The 16608-nt window shown below is 43.4% G+C and overlaps 1 long non-coding RNA gene across 1 annotated transcript; it reads left to right on the top strand.

Moving 5' to 3' along the window:
- LOC108635912 lies at positions 4668-7022 on the top strand. Its single transcript, XR_001918002.1, has 3 exons — positions 4668-4785; positions 6112-6198; positions 7007-7022. It is a non-coding gene; the product is annotated as an uncharacterized LOC108635912 (long non-coding RNA).

Genomic DNA, 16608 nt, shown 5'->3' with positions numbered 1-16608 from the left:
TAGATGTGGATGTGGAGAAATTGGAACCCTTGTGCTTTACTGGTAGGAATGTAAAATGGTGCGGCCATTAGGAAAAGCAGTGTGGTAGTTCCTCAAAAAATTTAAACATAGCATTATAAATGTGACCCAGAAGTTCCATTTTTGGCTGTATACTGCAAAGAACTGAAAGCAGAGACTTGAATAGATATTTGTACATCAGTATACTATTTTATATAGGACCTGTATGTCACAGGGAACTATATTCAGTATCTTGTAATAATGTATACTGCAAAAGATTATTATAGATTATTTATTATAATCTATAATAAATCCACATACCGGGGAACACCTTATCTTTGACAAAGGAGGCAAGAATATACAATGGAGAAAAGACAATCTCTTTAACAAGTGGTGCTGGGAAAACTGGTCAACCACTTGTAAAAGAATGAAACTAGAACACTTTCTAACACCATACACAAAAATAAACTCAAAATGGATTAAAGATCTAAATGTAAGACCAGAAACCATAAAACTCCTAGAGGAGAACACAGGCAAAGCACTCTGACATAAATCACAGCAGGATCCTCTATGACTGACCTCCCAGAATATTGGAAATAAAAGCAAAAATATAACAAATGGGACCTAATTAAAATTAAAAGCTTCTGCACAACAAAGGAAACTATAAACAAGGTGAAAAGACAGCCTTCAGAATGGGAGAAAATAATAGCAAATGAAGCAACTGACAAACAACTAATCTCAAAAATATACAAGCAACTCCTGCAGCTCATCTCCAGAAAAATAAACGACCCAATCAAAAAATGGGCCAAAGAACTAAACAGACATTTCTCCAAAGAAGACATACAGATGGTTAACAAACACATGAAAAGATGCTCAACATCACTCATTATCAGAGAAATGCAAATCAAAACCACAATGAGCTACCATTTTACACCAGTCAGAATGGCTGCGATCCAAAAGTCTACAAGCAATAAATGCTGGAGAGGGTGTGGAGAAAAGGGAACCCTCTTACACTGTTGGTGGGAATGCAAACTAGTACAGCCACTATGGAGAACAGTCTGGAGATTCCTTAAAAAACTGGAAATAGAACTGCCATATGACCCAGTAATCGCACTGCTAGGCATACACATAGAGGAAACCAGAATTGAAAGAGACACGTGTACCCCACAGTTCATTGCAGCACTGTTTATAATAGCTGGGACATGGAAGCAACCTAGATGCCCATCAGCAGAGGGATGGATAAGAAAGCTGTGGTACATATACACAATGGAGTATTACTCAGCCATTAAAAAGAATACATTTGAATCAGTTCTAATGAGGTGGATGAAACTGGAGCCCATTATACAGAGTGAAGTAAGCCAGAAAGAAAAACACCAATACAGTATACTAACGCATATATATGGAATTTAGAAAAATGGTAACAATAACCCTGTATGTGAAACAGCAAAAGAGACACAGATGTATAGAACAGTCTTTTGGACTCTATGGGGGAGGGCGAGGGTGGGATGATTTGGGAGAATGGTATTGAAACATGTATAATATCATATATGAAATGAATTGCCAGTCCAGGTTCAATGCAGGATACAGGATACTCGGGGCTGATACACCGGGACCCAGAGGGATGGTACGGGGAGGGAGGTGGGAGGGGGGTTTAGGATGGGAACATGTGTACACCTGTGGCGGATTTATGTTGATGTATGGCAAAACCAATACAATATTATAAAGTAATTAGCCTCCAATTAAAATAAATAAATTTATATTAAACTAAAAAAATAATAAAAGTTTGAAATATTGTGGAAAAAAAAAGAATCTGAGAAAGAATGTATATGTATAACTGAATCACTTTATGGTACACCTGAAACTCACACACCACTGTAAGGCAGTAAAGCACACCACTGTAAAGTACTTTCTTTAAAGTACTTTAGAGAAAGAAAAAGAACTGAACCCCCTCTTGACACCAACACTCAGTGCTACCACCCCAGTCTGAGCCGCTTGCCTTTGCTGTGTAAATAGTGCAGTGGCCTGCTAAGTTATGTCTATTCTCGATAGAGACTCTAAAGCCATCCTCTTAAAACATAACTCAGACTATGTGGTTCTTCTAATCAGAATTCTGCTGTGGCTCCCTACTGCCCAAGTTAAAACCGAATGGCCCATAACCTTCCATAACCTACACTTCACCCTCAGCCTATTCCCCAGTTGATTCACTGGTCATCCTCCCTGTGTATCCACAACCCCCGCCCTTCACCCCCACCCCCCAACACACACACACACACACACACACACACACACACACACCAGCACTGCTGTCTCCTTGTTCTTGCTCCTGCCCTGGGCTCTTGGCGCTAACTCAAAGGTTGCTACACTTTTTCTGCAAAGGGCTATATAGTAAATATTTTAGGCTTTGAGGGTCTCTGTCACAGCGGTTTAACTCTGCCGACACAGCCTGAAATCAGCCACAGGCAATACATAAACGAATGAGTGGCTGTGTTCCAATACAACTGTATTTATGGGCACCGAAATTTGAATTTCATGTCATTTTAATGTGTCGTGAAATATTACTCTTCTTTTGATTTTTTTTCTTAACTGTTTAAAAATGTAAGAAACATTCTTAGTGAGTGGGCCATCTGCCAACAAGTGGCAGGTTGAATTTGACCCGTGGGCCACAGTTCCCAGGGAATGTTCTTCCTACAGAAATCTGCGGGACAGGGCCTTTCTGTCTCTAGTCTTTAGTTGAATGTCACCTGCATGAGGCTTGTCCAGACCTCCCCATTTAACCCTGCCCTACTCTCTGCCTTGTTGCCTCAACATTCTCTGTCAGCTTTACCCTTCTCCGATCCTCCCTTTTTGCATGTGCTTGTCAACCTCTAGCATGTTATATAATTTGCTTACTCTTTGTTCACTGTGTATTGATGTTCTGAGCCCACCCCCTGTCTGGGTGGGGCTATTTGCTTTGTTCATTGCTTGTATTGCAAATGCAGAGATCAGTGCCTCCTACCTGATGGGCCCTTAATACATAGCTGTAGATTGAGTTTTTATGATAAATATCTATTTATTAGTGACTGTTTTCAGATTATGGTGATTTTTACTGCTTTATACCTCAGATAATTAATACTAGGAAAACAAGGATACCCTGAGTTGACCAGAGGTAACAGGGCAGGCTGTATGGAGGAGATGATATCCGAACTGACTCTAAAGGAGTGCAGGAGAAACTCATGGGGTGGAGGAGGCTGAAGGAAGAGCAATCCAAGCAGAAAAAAACTGTTTCTTGGAGGTAGGAAAGAGTATAAAGCGTGAGGTTTGGCATTAGTAGAGTGCAGGTGGGAAGCAGTGATGGGGGAGAGGCTAGAAGCATCCGTAGTGGTTGGGGATGGTGTGCTCTGGATGAATATAGGTGCAGTTTACAAATTTCCGCAGACCCAGGAGACTGCCTTCGGCAAGAGTGAAACCAGACATATTGTGCCAAGGGTTCCTCGGAAAAGTACTCCAGGATCATTCCTCAGTACTTTTTCTCAAAAATGTGCATGAGTGCTAAGTCGCTTCAGTTGTGTCCAACTCTGTGTGACCCTGTGGACTATAGCCTGCCAGGCTCCTCTGTCCATGGGATTCTCCAGGCAAGAATACTGGAGTGGGTTGCCATGCCCTCCTCCAGGGGATCTTCCCTACCCAGGGATCGAACCTGCATCTTTATGTATCCTGCATTGGCAGGTGGGTTTCTTTTCTATTCTTTTTTTTTTTTATCACTAACCCCACCTAGGAAGCCCTTCCTTAAAATGCCCCACCATAAATTATGGGAATCTGGGGCCAAACTTCTCTGGACATCAGTGCCTCCTAGAGAGAGGCCCCTCAGGATGGCAGACCACACCATGTGCTCTTTATCCCTATGGCCCTGTGGATAACAGCAACGTGGTGAGAGCAGATCTGAGGAATCCCACCCCAAGCAACCGTGCTGCCTTCCTGAGCCCTGGAAGCCCCCAAGACCCTCCTTTCCTGTACTGCCTGGGTGGACAGCTGAGACCAGAGCACAGGGAAGTGTTTACATTTCTCACTGCCTATTGGATGCACAGCCTTGTGGGCTCCAAATAATGTGTGTGAGATGTTTCAGGGCCAGGAGGAGAACATACAGGCAGAAATAGGTCTGTACAAAGCAGTTTGTGATGAAACCTTTGAAGATGGGAGGGAGTCAGGAGGCAAGAGTGACCACTTGTGGATGGAGAAATCAAGGAGGACTTCATGGAAGTGGTAGCATTTTTATGTCATTCCCAGTCAAAGATGGGAGGAGAAGGGGAAGGAGACTTCACAACCAGAGTGTGTGGACATTTGTGTGCTCACAGCCTCTAGATTAGCACCAAAGCAAGGAATCTACTAATTGCATAAATAACAATTGTTTCTCAAACAGTCAGGAAATCCAACCCTAGCAGATGTTGTCAAATGTATCAATTTTGTCCTATAATCTTTAAATAATCTTTTCATAAAGTACCATCTGAAGTAAAGACCTAATCCATCCTCCCCCGCTAGGAGGGGAATTATCTTTCTGATGGTATATAATAATCCTTTTAAGTGACATAAACCAACTCTCAGCCTAAATCCCTTCTTGTTCCTCCCCCACAGGTGCCATCATTACTGTGAAGAACAGCATTTAAGAAATAATCAGGAAGACTGGAGGGGTTATTTTGAGCCTCAAATAGTATTGAATTGGAACCTGAATCTTCTGAAATGATAGCCGGGCTTGTGACTGGCTGTGCTGGGCAACCTGCTGCTTCCCATTGGAAGGGAGCCTCTGCATTCTGGGTGAGGAGCCGGTGGTCCTGGCCTGCTTCCTGGTCCCAGTTGCCTCTCTCAGGACTCTGAGAGGTTAGGTGGGAAGAGGGATTCCCCACAGCCTGGGGGTAGAGAGTATTGGAATGAAAGCCTTTCGAGCTAGTGGGAATTGGAGATAATCTACTTCCTAGGGCTCTTCTTCGAGGGCTAGACAGCTCACTTGGAGCAGGAGGGCATAGAGTTTACAGAGACCCTGAGCTCAAGTTCTGGGCTTCCCAGGAGGCTCCGTGGTAAAGAAACCACCTGCCGATGCAGGAGACACAGGTTCCATCGCTGGGCCAGGAAGACCCCCTGGAGGAGGAAATGACAGCCCATTCCAGTCTTCTCGCTCGAGAAATTCCATGGAGAGATGAGCCTGGAGGGCTACAGTGCATGGGGCCGCATAGAGTCTGACATTAACAACTGAGCCCGCATGGACGAGCTCAAGTTCTAACTCTGTTGCTTACTAGTTGTGTGGTTTGGGGACATCTCAGTTTATCTCTTAGAATCTGTACAATGGGAACAGCATTAGGAAAGCCCATTCTTGTAATATACACATGAGAGGAAGCTATGGAAGCAGTAAGTGAGAGGGCCTGGGGCAGAGAATCGAAGAGCCACAGTCAAGATCAACATAACAGTGAGGTCTGGAGCAAAAATGAGTGCACGAAGCTCCTTAAATTCTGAGGTCCTCTTCTTGTTTACCAGGTGAGACTCCATCATGTTGGGCAGCTATATTAGGGCAGAGCTGAGGCTGAGAGTTGATTCCAGTCTCCTCTGCAGTCTTCTTCCTGGTTTTAGCATGCAAACAGGGGCTCCGGCTTGTAATATACTTAGTGTGTCTATTATCCTCTCTCTCTTTGTAATTAATATCATTTATTTGCTGAAACAAGATTTGTTGAGCATCTACTATGTGTCTTAGTGGTAAAGAACCTGCCTGTCAATGCAGGAGAATAAGAGATGTGGGTTTGATCCCTGGGGTCGGGAAGATCCCCTGGAGGAAGGCATGGCAACCCACTCCAGGATTCTTGCCTGGAGAATCCCATGGACAGAGGAGCCTGGTAGTTTACGGTCCATAGGGTCACAAAGAGTTGGACACGACTGAAGTGACTTAGCACAAGTGTGTCCATCAGGCACTTTGTGAAGTGCTGGGGACTCAAGCAAGAAAGGTGGCTTGTTGGTCCCTTAAGGAACACACAGAAGAACCTGTACCCAGAAAACATACGATGCTCTGCAATGTCTTATAATAGAGATTGGCACCCAGTGTTAAAGGATCCAAGAGAATGGAGCTCATAATTAGAGCTATTTTCATTTTTACAGGAGGAGAGGCAGGAGAAGTTGGGAGAGGCTGCACAGAGGGAGTCATGTCAACTGAGGGATCTGGGAGAGTAGCAGAGAAAGCTCTTAGTAGGTGGATGCTGATGGGAGTGTGTGTGTGTGTGTGTGTGTGTGTGTGTGTGTGTGTGTGTGTATGTTTGGGGGTGGGGGAGGGGTTGATGGGGGAGAGGCACTTGAGCAAGCATGCAGACCCCTGTGAAGCTGCTGCCCACGTATATCCATTGTGGCTGGATGGGGTGAGGGTCCAGCAGGGAGCAGTGGGAAAGACCCTGGGCCCTTGGCTGATGCCAGAACCCCAAGGTACCTTGTGGCTTCTAAGGAGTTAAGCTTTATCCTGCAGTTTCTTTACAAGCCTTCTAAACAGGGGAGTGACATTATCAGATTTTAGAAAGATAATTCTGGTGGTAGTGTGCAGCACAGATGGGAGGGGAGAAAACTGGAAACAGGGAACCCTGTTCTGCAAAGATTGTGATAATCCAGGCAACGATGATGAGGGCCTGAGTGAGGGCAGGTGTGTGGGAATGAGGACGAAGAGGATTTAAAAAAAGAGACTTGGAAAGGTTTAAAAGGGAGCCTCAGCCTGGTGACTGGTGGGGAGTGGGGGCTGTGAACCAGACGGAGGAGTGCAAAATACACTGAGCTTTTGGTTTGGGCGACAGAGAGAACGTTGGTGTCATTCACCAGGGCATGGTGGGTGAAGAGGAGGCTGAGGTGAGGGCAGAGAGGATAGAGTTAAAAACTCTGCTTTGGGATCTGTTGAGTTTGAGGATTTCCAGGGAGAGGTGCCCAGCTGGTGGTTGAAAAAGGTTTTAAGGCTTAGGAGAGATGTTCATTTATTCATGACACAAATACTTCCTCTGTGTCTGCTTTGTGTCAGGTGGCATTCCGTGTCTGGAGGTACAGCGGTGACGATGATGCACAAGGTCTTTGCTCACATGGAGTGTTCATTCCAAGGTGTGTGTTCGTCACTCAGTAGTGTCCAGCTCTCTGCGACCCCATGGACTGTTGCCCACCAGACTCCTCTGTCCATGGGATTTTCCAGGCAAGAATACTGAAGTGGGTTGCCATTCCCTTCTTCAGGGGAATCTTCCCAACCCAGGGGTCAAACCTAGGTCTCCTGCATTGCAGGAAGATTCTTTACCATCTGAGCCACCAGGGTAGCTCTTCCAAATTCACATTTCAAGGAAGTAATATGTTAGTGAACAGATGCAAAATGAGGCAGGATAATGTGATAGAGAGTGACTGGGGGGCTATGTTACACAGAGGTTCAGGGAAGGTATTTCTTGAGGAAGTGAGATTCAAACTGAGATATGAATAGTGAAGAAGAGACAGCGCTGTGAAACTTCAGGGAAAAGCGATCCAGGCAGTGGGAACAGCATGTGCAAACCTCAGGCTCTCGGGTGAGAATAAACTTGGCATGCGTTCAAGGAAGAGAAAGAAGCCCAGAATGTGTGAGTGTAGTGGAACAGAGGACGGTAAGACACGAGACTGGAGGGATGGTCAGAGGTCGATCACATTGTATCCGTGAGATCAGGATAAACTGCATGGTACCACGCATGTGTGTTCAGTTGCTAAGTCAGGTCTGACTCTTTGTGACCTTATGGACTGTAGCCCACCAGGCTCCTCTGTCCATGGGAGGTGGGGGAGTGCCATTTCCTCCTCCAGAGGATCTTCCTGGCCTATGAGTCCGCCCCATGTCTCCTGCATTGGCAGGTGGATTCTTTACCACTGAGCCACTTGGGAAGCCTGCATGGTACCGAAGGCCCTGAAATCTCAGTGGTATACAATGAAGAAGTTTTTCACTCATGCTTCATGTCCACTGTGGATTAGCTGTACATCTTTTTCACTCTAGGACTCAGGTTCATGAAACGGCTCTTATCTGGGACATTCCTGGTCTCCTATCAGAGAAGAGAGAATGTAGAGGACCATGTGATGGCCTTGAAACATCTACACGGAAGTGGATGGGCTGCTCCCATTGGCCAAAGCAAATGATATGGCCAATCGTGATATCACTGGGAGTGGGGATGTTTACTCCCTTCACAGAGACAGTCAGTGTTGAGATCAACATTACAACCTATCACATAGGTTGTAGTGAAGAGATTAGATTTTTTTCTAAGGGCTATATGAAGCCACTTGGATTTTTTTTTAAACAGAGGATGTTAGTATTGGTTGCCAAGGTAGGTTAAAAAGTAGATCGGGAATGAAAATAAGGGATATAGGATGCATGGTGGGCTTCCCACATGGTGCTAGTGGTAAAGAACTCACCTGCCAATGCAGGAGATTTTTAAGAGATGTGGGTTTAATCTCTGGGTCAGGAAGATCTCCTAGAGGAGGGCGTGGCAACCCACTTCCATATGCTTGCCTGGACAGAGAAGCCAGGTGCAGTATAGTCCATAGGGTCATGAGTTGGATGTGACTGAAGAGACTTAGCACAGCATAGCACAGGAAGCAGGGCAATCTAGAAAAGTAAGTCTCAGACACTGAACATGCGGCAAAGGGGTCTCATCAGGGTAGAGTTCTGAAAATACTGCAGCCATCTCTGCAGGGGGTACATGGGGAAATGATTTGGCAAAGCCCTGGGCTTCTAGGCTCTCCATTTATCAAGCTATCAGGCACTCTTTGTTGGTTTTTGGACAAGGGCCCTGGAATACTAGGATTCTGCCCCAAATTGCAGCATTCCTCCCTATAAATTTATATATGATGAAAGTTGTAAATGGAAAATAAAGCAGCACCACATTGATAACGAGGGTGGACTCCAGCTGAAATGGAGAAGGTTTTTGTAAGTTAGGCTGGGGGAAAAAGAAACGACTGTGGCTTTTATTTTCTCTCCCTTCACACATGAGCTTTCATAAGAAAAAACTTATCTCTGGTCATGAATCTTTTCTTTCCTACATAGAATGGGGAAGGAGAATAGGGCAAGACGGTTGGGCTTGTTCAAGGAGGGTGGGTCCCTGGGACAGTATCCCACTTCTGCCACCATGCTGAAGATGAAAGAGAAGCAAGATGTCTGGGAGCTCCCAGGGCAGGGTAGACTCAACCTACCTTTAGGGCAGAGTGGCCCTACTCAACAGGTAGTCCAGTCCAAACTGTCAAAGTGATGAGCTTGAACCCATCTTCCTCCTCTGTGGGGCAAGTGAGGAAGGGGTGAAATGGGAGCTTCCTTCCTCAAAAATGCCTTCTACTGCTCCCTCACCCCTCCAAACCAGGAGAGAGGATGGAGAAAGCCAGAAGAAGAGCTCTTGAGTTTTCTCCTGCAGATGGTCCGCCTGGTGGTGGTTCCATTGGGCTTCCTCAGTGCAAGTTTGAAATGTGCCAGAGGGACCCAGAAGTGGGGAGGGGACATAAGACTAACATATCCAGCCAGCACAATTGACTTTGCCCATCTGGAGATTTTCTTTGAACATCAAATCTTGGCTTTTATTTTTTTAAAAAAACTTTTCTTTGGGTTAGAATTGATTTACAAGATTGCGTTAGTTTTTGGCTTTTGTCACCCCTCTTCAACTAAAGTTACCAATGTTATAATTTATACTTCTTTGTGAACCCGGCTCTGTCACATGTGCACGTGTTCTGAGCTGCTTCAGCCATGTCTGACTCTTGGCGACCCTATGGACTGTAGCCCACCAGGCTCCTTTGTCTTTGGGATTTCCCAGGCAAGAATACTGGAGTGGGTTGCCATTTCCTTCTCCAGAGGATCTTCCAGACCCAGGCAGGGATCAAGCTACACTGGCGGGCGGGTTCTTAACTTCTAATGCCACCTGGGAAGCCCCTCTGTCTCTTACTCCCCCAACAAGTCCAGCACAGGCCAGTCAAAAACCAGTAAAATATTGGTATGAATGAATGAGTGAGTGAACAAATGATTTTGCTGGAGGCTAAGAAGCCACACTCGTGCTGCATCTGTCTCACTGGCTGAAGTCTGTGTGATGAACTTTGTATACATATGAGAATACAGAGAGAGAAGGGAATTTAAGACGCTGTCAGAGAGGGAGAGCTTTCTGCTTGTTTTCCTACTGGCTGGGTCCTGTGGCTTAAAGAATTACAAGGCAAAAAAAAAAAAAAAAGAATTACAAAGCTTGGTTTCTTGTTTCCTCCAGGGACCAAGAGGGCTCAGGGAGCTGGCCAGGGAGAGCCGACCTGTCAACCTGGCTGGAACAAGAGAGATAAACACCTGGCGATTCCTGTTGTGGCACCCTGGGGCTTTGGTGACAGAGTTAATTAATTAAGACACCAGCGTCAAAATTAAAGTGAGGAAGAAAAGTCAATTAGTGATTGAATAGCTGTGAGGAGATGTTTTTAAATAGGGTTCCCTGTAATTTGAGCAGTCCCTTGCCCCTCCTTGTTGGGCGTGGTCATTTGTCCCTTTTCTGTGTCCTCTAGGGATTTGAAGGAGGGAACCATGAGGAACCCACATCTCTCATTTATACGAAGGGGCGGATGGGGAGAGGGAGAGAGTCCTCTGCTGTCTGTGAGATGCCAGGGCCCCACACACCTATTTATCAAGCACTCTGAATTCTTTTCAGCAGGATGTTCATTTCAATTTGTAGCCACCTCTTTCTCATCCCTTTGGCAGGCTTGGCCAGGCTCCTGAGAGATCTGAGCTGAGAGGGGGCAGACACAGACAGGTGAGGGAGGCTGGAGCTGGGCTCTCCAGGGATGTATCTGCCACCATTCCACCCTCCACAGCCTCCTTTAACTCTATTTGCTTCTTCAGGGAGACGGGAGATTATGATGTTTAGCAGGCGTTCCAAACCCTTGTCATGCTTAATAAAGGTCTGGCAGGAATGGGAGCTAGGATGGCTTAGCAGGCTCCGGTGCTAGGGATTTGGGGGAGGGAAGGTACTGCTTTGCTCCAGCTGCCTGTGTGACACCAAGGAATCTGAGGACCGGGAGAGAACAGGCTGAGGGCCCCTGCTTCTGGCACACACTCAGCACGTTTTCTGACTACTGAGTGGTGTGAGGACAGTGGGGCTGCTAGCAGCAAGGCTAACAGCCAGAAAAGGAAGCCCCAGAGCATCAGGTTATTAAGACAAGAGGGTAGCACAGGAAGAAGTTCAAGGTCAAGTGACCAGAAGGGGATCTTTAACAGCAAGATGAAATCCATGATGGGGAAACTTCTGGCCTGGGGAATTCTGCAATTCCCCGAGGCTGACTTGGATCAGGATTGGGCCCAGGGCTTGAAATTGGGATTTAAATTGACCATTTCTTTTTGTCACAAAATAATACATATTCACTGTAGAAAAAGAAGATAGGAAAAAGTTTAACCTTACTTCACTACCCAGAGTCTAACCACTACTAATATTTTCAAATGCTTTCAGATAAATATATTTAATGTTTTATATTAATAGAGTAATAGCTAGCTGTATATCATGTGTGGTAGGCTTGAGTATTTGGGTCATGGGAAAGGCCTATACCAATTGTTATAGTCACAAATTAAAATTCAGTTAAATTATTTTCTAGAAATCACGAGGGTTCTTTTATAATGAGACTATAACCATGGATTTCTTGTGCAATAAAAAACCAATTTAAGCAAATGATAGCAGGACATAAGTGAGATATGAGTAACTAGAGAAAAATATCTTGTTCTTGGATAAAGAGAGCAATATTGCAAAAATACCAAAAAAAAAAAGAAAAACCTAATATGTGAAAATATTTTTAAAGGAAAGAAAAATATCAAAATTCAGAATACCAAATTGAAAAGAAAAAATGGACACACCTACAAGCCCAACACAATGTATCATTTGGCTTATTTCCTTCTAGGGTTTTCCCCTGTGTATACTTGTCTGAGAATGTAAAGGATTATAGCATAAATATGTCTTTACCTTGTGCTGTAGTCATAATAAATATAATTGTCAGTGACTAAAATATATAAAGTATTGCATTTTGTTTAATTTTTACTCAGTGTGGAGTTTGAAGTGCTTCTGATTACATTAATTATAAAAATACTATGGTCAACATTTTTGCATTTCTTTTATTTTGTTAGTTTTGAATTATTTCTTAAGAGTAGACTTGCTTAAATATATCACTGAATTAAAATGGTTGGACTTTTTAGAATTCTTTATTATTTTTGCCACAGTGATTTCTAAAATGATTGTCCAGTTTATAGGAGCATTGGCTTTATTACATCCTCATCAGTCAAATATATTATTACCAAAAATTTTTGGCGGGTATAAGTTGTATAAAATGTAATGCATGTATTTTATAATTTGATTTGATGAGTTTTGATGATAACATATACTTTAAAACCACCAACCACCACTCAAAATAAGATAATAGAATGTGTCTGTCACCCAAGGAAATTTTTTGCCTGTTCTTGGAGTTCATATAAATGTGAATAATAGTGCTCTTTTGTCTAGCTTTTGCTGTTGTGCAACACATTTTTTGAGATTCATCCATTTTTTTTACATATCAGTGGTTCATTTCTTCCTGTGGCTAAGTAATTTTCTATTGAATGACTATGGCAGTTTGTTTATCCATTCTTTAGATGATGAACATTTGAGTTGTTTAAAATTTGGAGCTATTATATCCAGGACCAGATGGCTTCACAGGTGAATTCTACCAAACATTTGAAGAACAATCAATACCAATCCTTCACAAACTCTCCTTCAAATAAATAAAGAGGGAATATATTCAAACTCATTTTATAAGGCTAGCATTATGCAGATACCGAAACTAGACACAGGTATCACAAAAGAAGAAAACTATAGGTCAGGGACCATGATGGACATAGATGCAAAATCCTCAATAAACTATTAGCAAACCGAACTCAGCAGCACATTAAAAAGCTAATATACCATGGCCAAGTTGAATTTGTCCCTGGGATGGTTCAACATATGCAAATAAATAAATATTATACAACACATTTTAAGAAGGAAGGATAAAGATCACATTGCAGTCTCTATACAAAGGTCTGCATAGTCAAAGCTACAGTTTTTCCAGTAGTCATATATGGATGTGAGAGTTGAACCATAAAGAAGGCTGAACGCCAAAGAATTGGTGCTTTCAAGCTGTGGTGTTGGACAAGACTCTTGAGAGTCCTTTGGATTGCAAGGAGATCACGCCAGTTAATCCTAAAGGAAATCAACACTGAATATTCATTGGAAGGACTGATGCTGAAGCTGAAGCTCCAATATTTGGCCTCCTGATGCGAAGAACAAACTCTTTAGAAAAGATCCTGATGCTGGGAAGGATTGAAAGCAAGAGAAGAAGGGAGCAACAGAAGATGAAACGGTTGGATGGCATCACCAATGGACAGGAGTTTGAGCAAACTTGGGGAAGCCTTGTGTGCTGCAGTCTATGGGGTCGCAGAGAGTTGGATGCGACTGAGCAACTGAACTACAACAATCTCTATAGATACAGGAAAAAGTGACAAAATTCAGCACATTTTCATGATAAAAACTCTTGATAAATTAGATAGAGATGGAATTTACTCAATACAATAAAGACCATAATACAAAAAACCCATAGAAATCTTATTCAATGATAAGAAACTGAAAGCTTTTCCTCTAAGATCTGGAATAAAGCAAAGATGACCACTCTTGCCGCTTCTATCCAACATCGTTCTGGAAGTTCTAGCCAGAGCAGTTAGGCAAGAAAAAGAAATAAAAGACATCCAACTTGGGAAGGAAGAACTAAATAATGTCTGTTCACAGATGATATGGTCTTATATGCAGAAAATCCTCACGATTTCACACACACAAAAACTGTTAGAACTAATAAATGAATTCAGTAAATCTGAGTGTGCTTCGAGAAGATGCCAGCAGTCCTGTAAGGCTACAGCATGGGGGGGATATTTGGGGACTTGTCTGAGCTGAGACCCCTGGGCATGATGGGGACAGGCTATGCCAAGCAGTCTGGATTATAGTAGGGTCACTGAGTTGCACACGGTGAAAGCAGTGTGTCCTTGAGGGGATTTCTCTCAGCTCTCCTTTCTGTTCCCGATCTCCAGCAGGTCTTGCACTTGGGGAAGGTCTCGCACGTGGGGAAGGTCTTGCACGTGGGGAAGGTCCTGCATGCCTCAAGGGTATTCTGTCAGCTCTCCTGCCGTGTCCTTAGCCTTCTTTCTATTATTTCTGAGTCCTTGATGGAGACCTGTGTGAAAGCATTGGGAGGTGGGTGGGTGTTGGCTCCTTCTGTGGCTGCATCTTTTTGGGATTCTAATCTATCACATTAGCTCACATACAATCATTAAATGTTGTTATGAGTTTAGCTGATAGCTCTTCACCAGAGTCTGTGGCAGACTCCTCCCCATTCCTGCCACTTCTTCCTGGATAGAAGCAGCCATGGGTCTCTTCTATTGTAGGAAGATCTGGTCGCTTCTGGAACTTAGTTTATTTAGGTTTCTTTACATCTTAAGGTCTAATGGTTTTAATATTTGTTTATTTAGCTGCCCTGGGTCTTAGCTGTGACATGCAGGATCTTTAGTTGTGGCATGCGGATTCTTAGTTATGGCATGTGGGATCTAGTTCCCTGACCAGGGATCAAACTTGGGCCCCCCTGCATTGGGAATGTAGAATCTTAGCTTCTGGACCACCAGGGAAGTCCCTCTAATGGTTTTTAAAACCATGCTACAGAAGGAAAAAAAAAAAGAAATCATGGCTTAGCTTGCTTGTTCTCATTGCTAGGGCAGGCTCCCCAGTCAACTGTGACTTTCTACATCCTAACCAGAAACAGAAGTCCCAGAGATGTTGTTTTTAAAATTTATGCTAATTTTAAAAAGGAAGTGGTAACTTGATGTTTTAATTTATATTCTATGGGAATAGAACATCTCAAATCTTTTGTTTGCTAGTTATATTGCATCTTTTTTAAGTGTCTTTTTTCCTTCTCTCTTTTAGTCTTAATTTTTTTTTTCTGATCGATACTTATGAGGTCTTAAACACCAAATAATGCCTCTCTGCTACATTCACTGTAGTAGTTTTTGGTGGCTTGTTTGCTTTTATACTTTACACTTTTGTAGTCAAGCTTAGCGATCTTGCTCATTTTTATTCCTTGTATTGCATCTAAGCCTATCAAATCATCTTTCCTCTAGAGGTTGGCAAAATATTCAGTTCTAATTTTCCGAGATTTTGATGTTAAAAAAAACCACATTGAACTCTTCCGCTCAATTGGAATTTATTTTAATGCACAACATAAAGTGAAGTTCTGAAATTACTGTTTCTCCAAATTGCTAGATAATTTTCCCAACACCATTTATTGGGTAATCCTTTCTTCCCCTCATTGAGCTGTAATGAATCTTACATCTTTGTACATAATCAGGTCCATTTCAGTGCCATCTGTTTGGTTATAGTGATCTCTCAGTCTGGTCCTGGGCAGATACAGATACATTTCTGAAACTGAAAAGCTATTATATTAACCGTGGAATTGATATGTCCTTGTCATGGACCAGGAGCCACTTTCTGTCTGAGAACACCTGAAGGCAGTTGTATAAATTTAATTTATTGACTTATTTGCTTGTTTAACTCTTAAATCCACCCCCCTCCCCCATTAAAGCTCTTTGAGGACTGTGTCCTAAACTATGCTAAACTTTATCTGAGGCTTGTTCTCTTGGAAAACAGCAATGGAAATGATGTACAATAAAGAATCACCCTCACAAATATGACTTAGATGAGATTCAGGAGTGACTCCCTTGCTTTCCTGTGACATGGCCAGACATGGATCCTTGAAATCCCAGTTCTTTGTCTCATAAGTGATTAGTTGAACAGTGTGTTCCCACTGATGTGAAAAGTGAAAATGTTAGTTGCTCAGTCGTGTCTGACTCTTTGTGACACATGGACAGTAGCCCACCAGGCTCCTCTGTCCATGGAATTCTCCAGGCAAGAATACTAGTGTTGGTAGCCGTTCCCTTCTCCAGGGGATCTTCCCGACCCAGGGACTGAACCCAGGTCTCCTGCGTTGTAGGCAGATTCTTTACCATAGGAGCCACCGAGGAAACCCTCCCACTAATGTACCTGGACAAAATACTGCTGACTTGCTAACTTGTCTTGGCAAAATTATTTACTGCCTCCCAACTCCCTGAACTTTTGACTCATGCTCAGCCTGAGCTAACACTGCAGACGTTGGAAGCCCCTCCGTCATGACCCCTCCTGAAAATAAGCTGACCCCAAAGAAAAGCTACCCTTTGTCCGCTGTCTGAGGCAGCTCCCTGCTCAGCCACTTCCCCAAGCCTAGTTCTTTACTCCTTCTGTAAAAGTAAAGCCCATGGGGAGTCCCTGGTGGCCCAGTGGTTAAGTTTCCATGACTTCACTGCAGGGACCGTGGTTTCTATACCTGGTCTGGATGAACTAGGATCCCACAGACTGCTCTGTGTGGCCAAAAAAGAAAAAACCCAAAAAAACCGGAAAACCTTTTTCTGCTTGACTTACAATCTCGAAGATGTTCAGGTCAGAACATTCTTTCTATTGCTGTAGTTTCCCTTCCCTATTGCGACATTCCCTTTCATTTCATGTTATTATTTATTACTTGAGAAGAGATAATCTAGTTTGACTG

Source organism: Capra hircus, chromosome 4 (assembly GCF_001704415.2).
Source record: "Capra hircus breed San Clemente chromosome 4, ASM170441v1, whole genome shotgun sequence".
Classification (NCBI taxonomy): domain Eukaryota; kingdom Metazoa; phylum Chordata; class Mammalia; order Artiodactyla; family Bovidae; genus Capra; species Capra hircus.
Note: the sequence above shows the minus strand (reverse complement) of the source record. Positions and strands in the feature narration are given on the sequence as shown.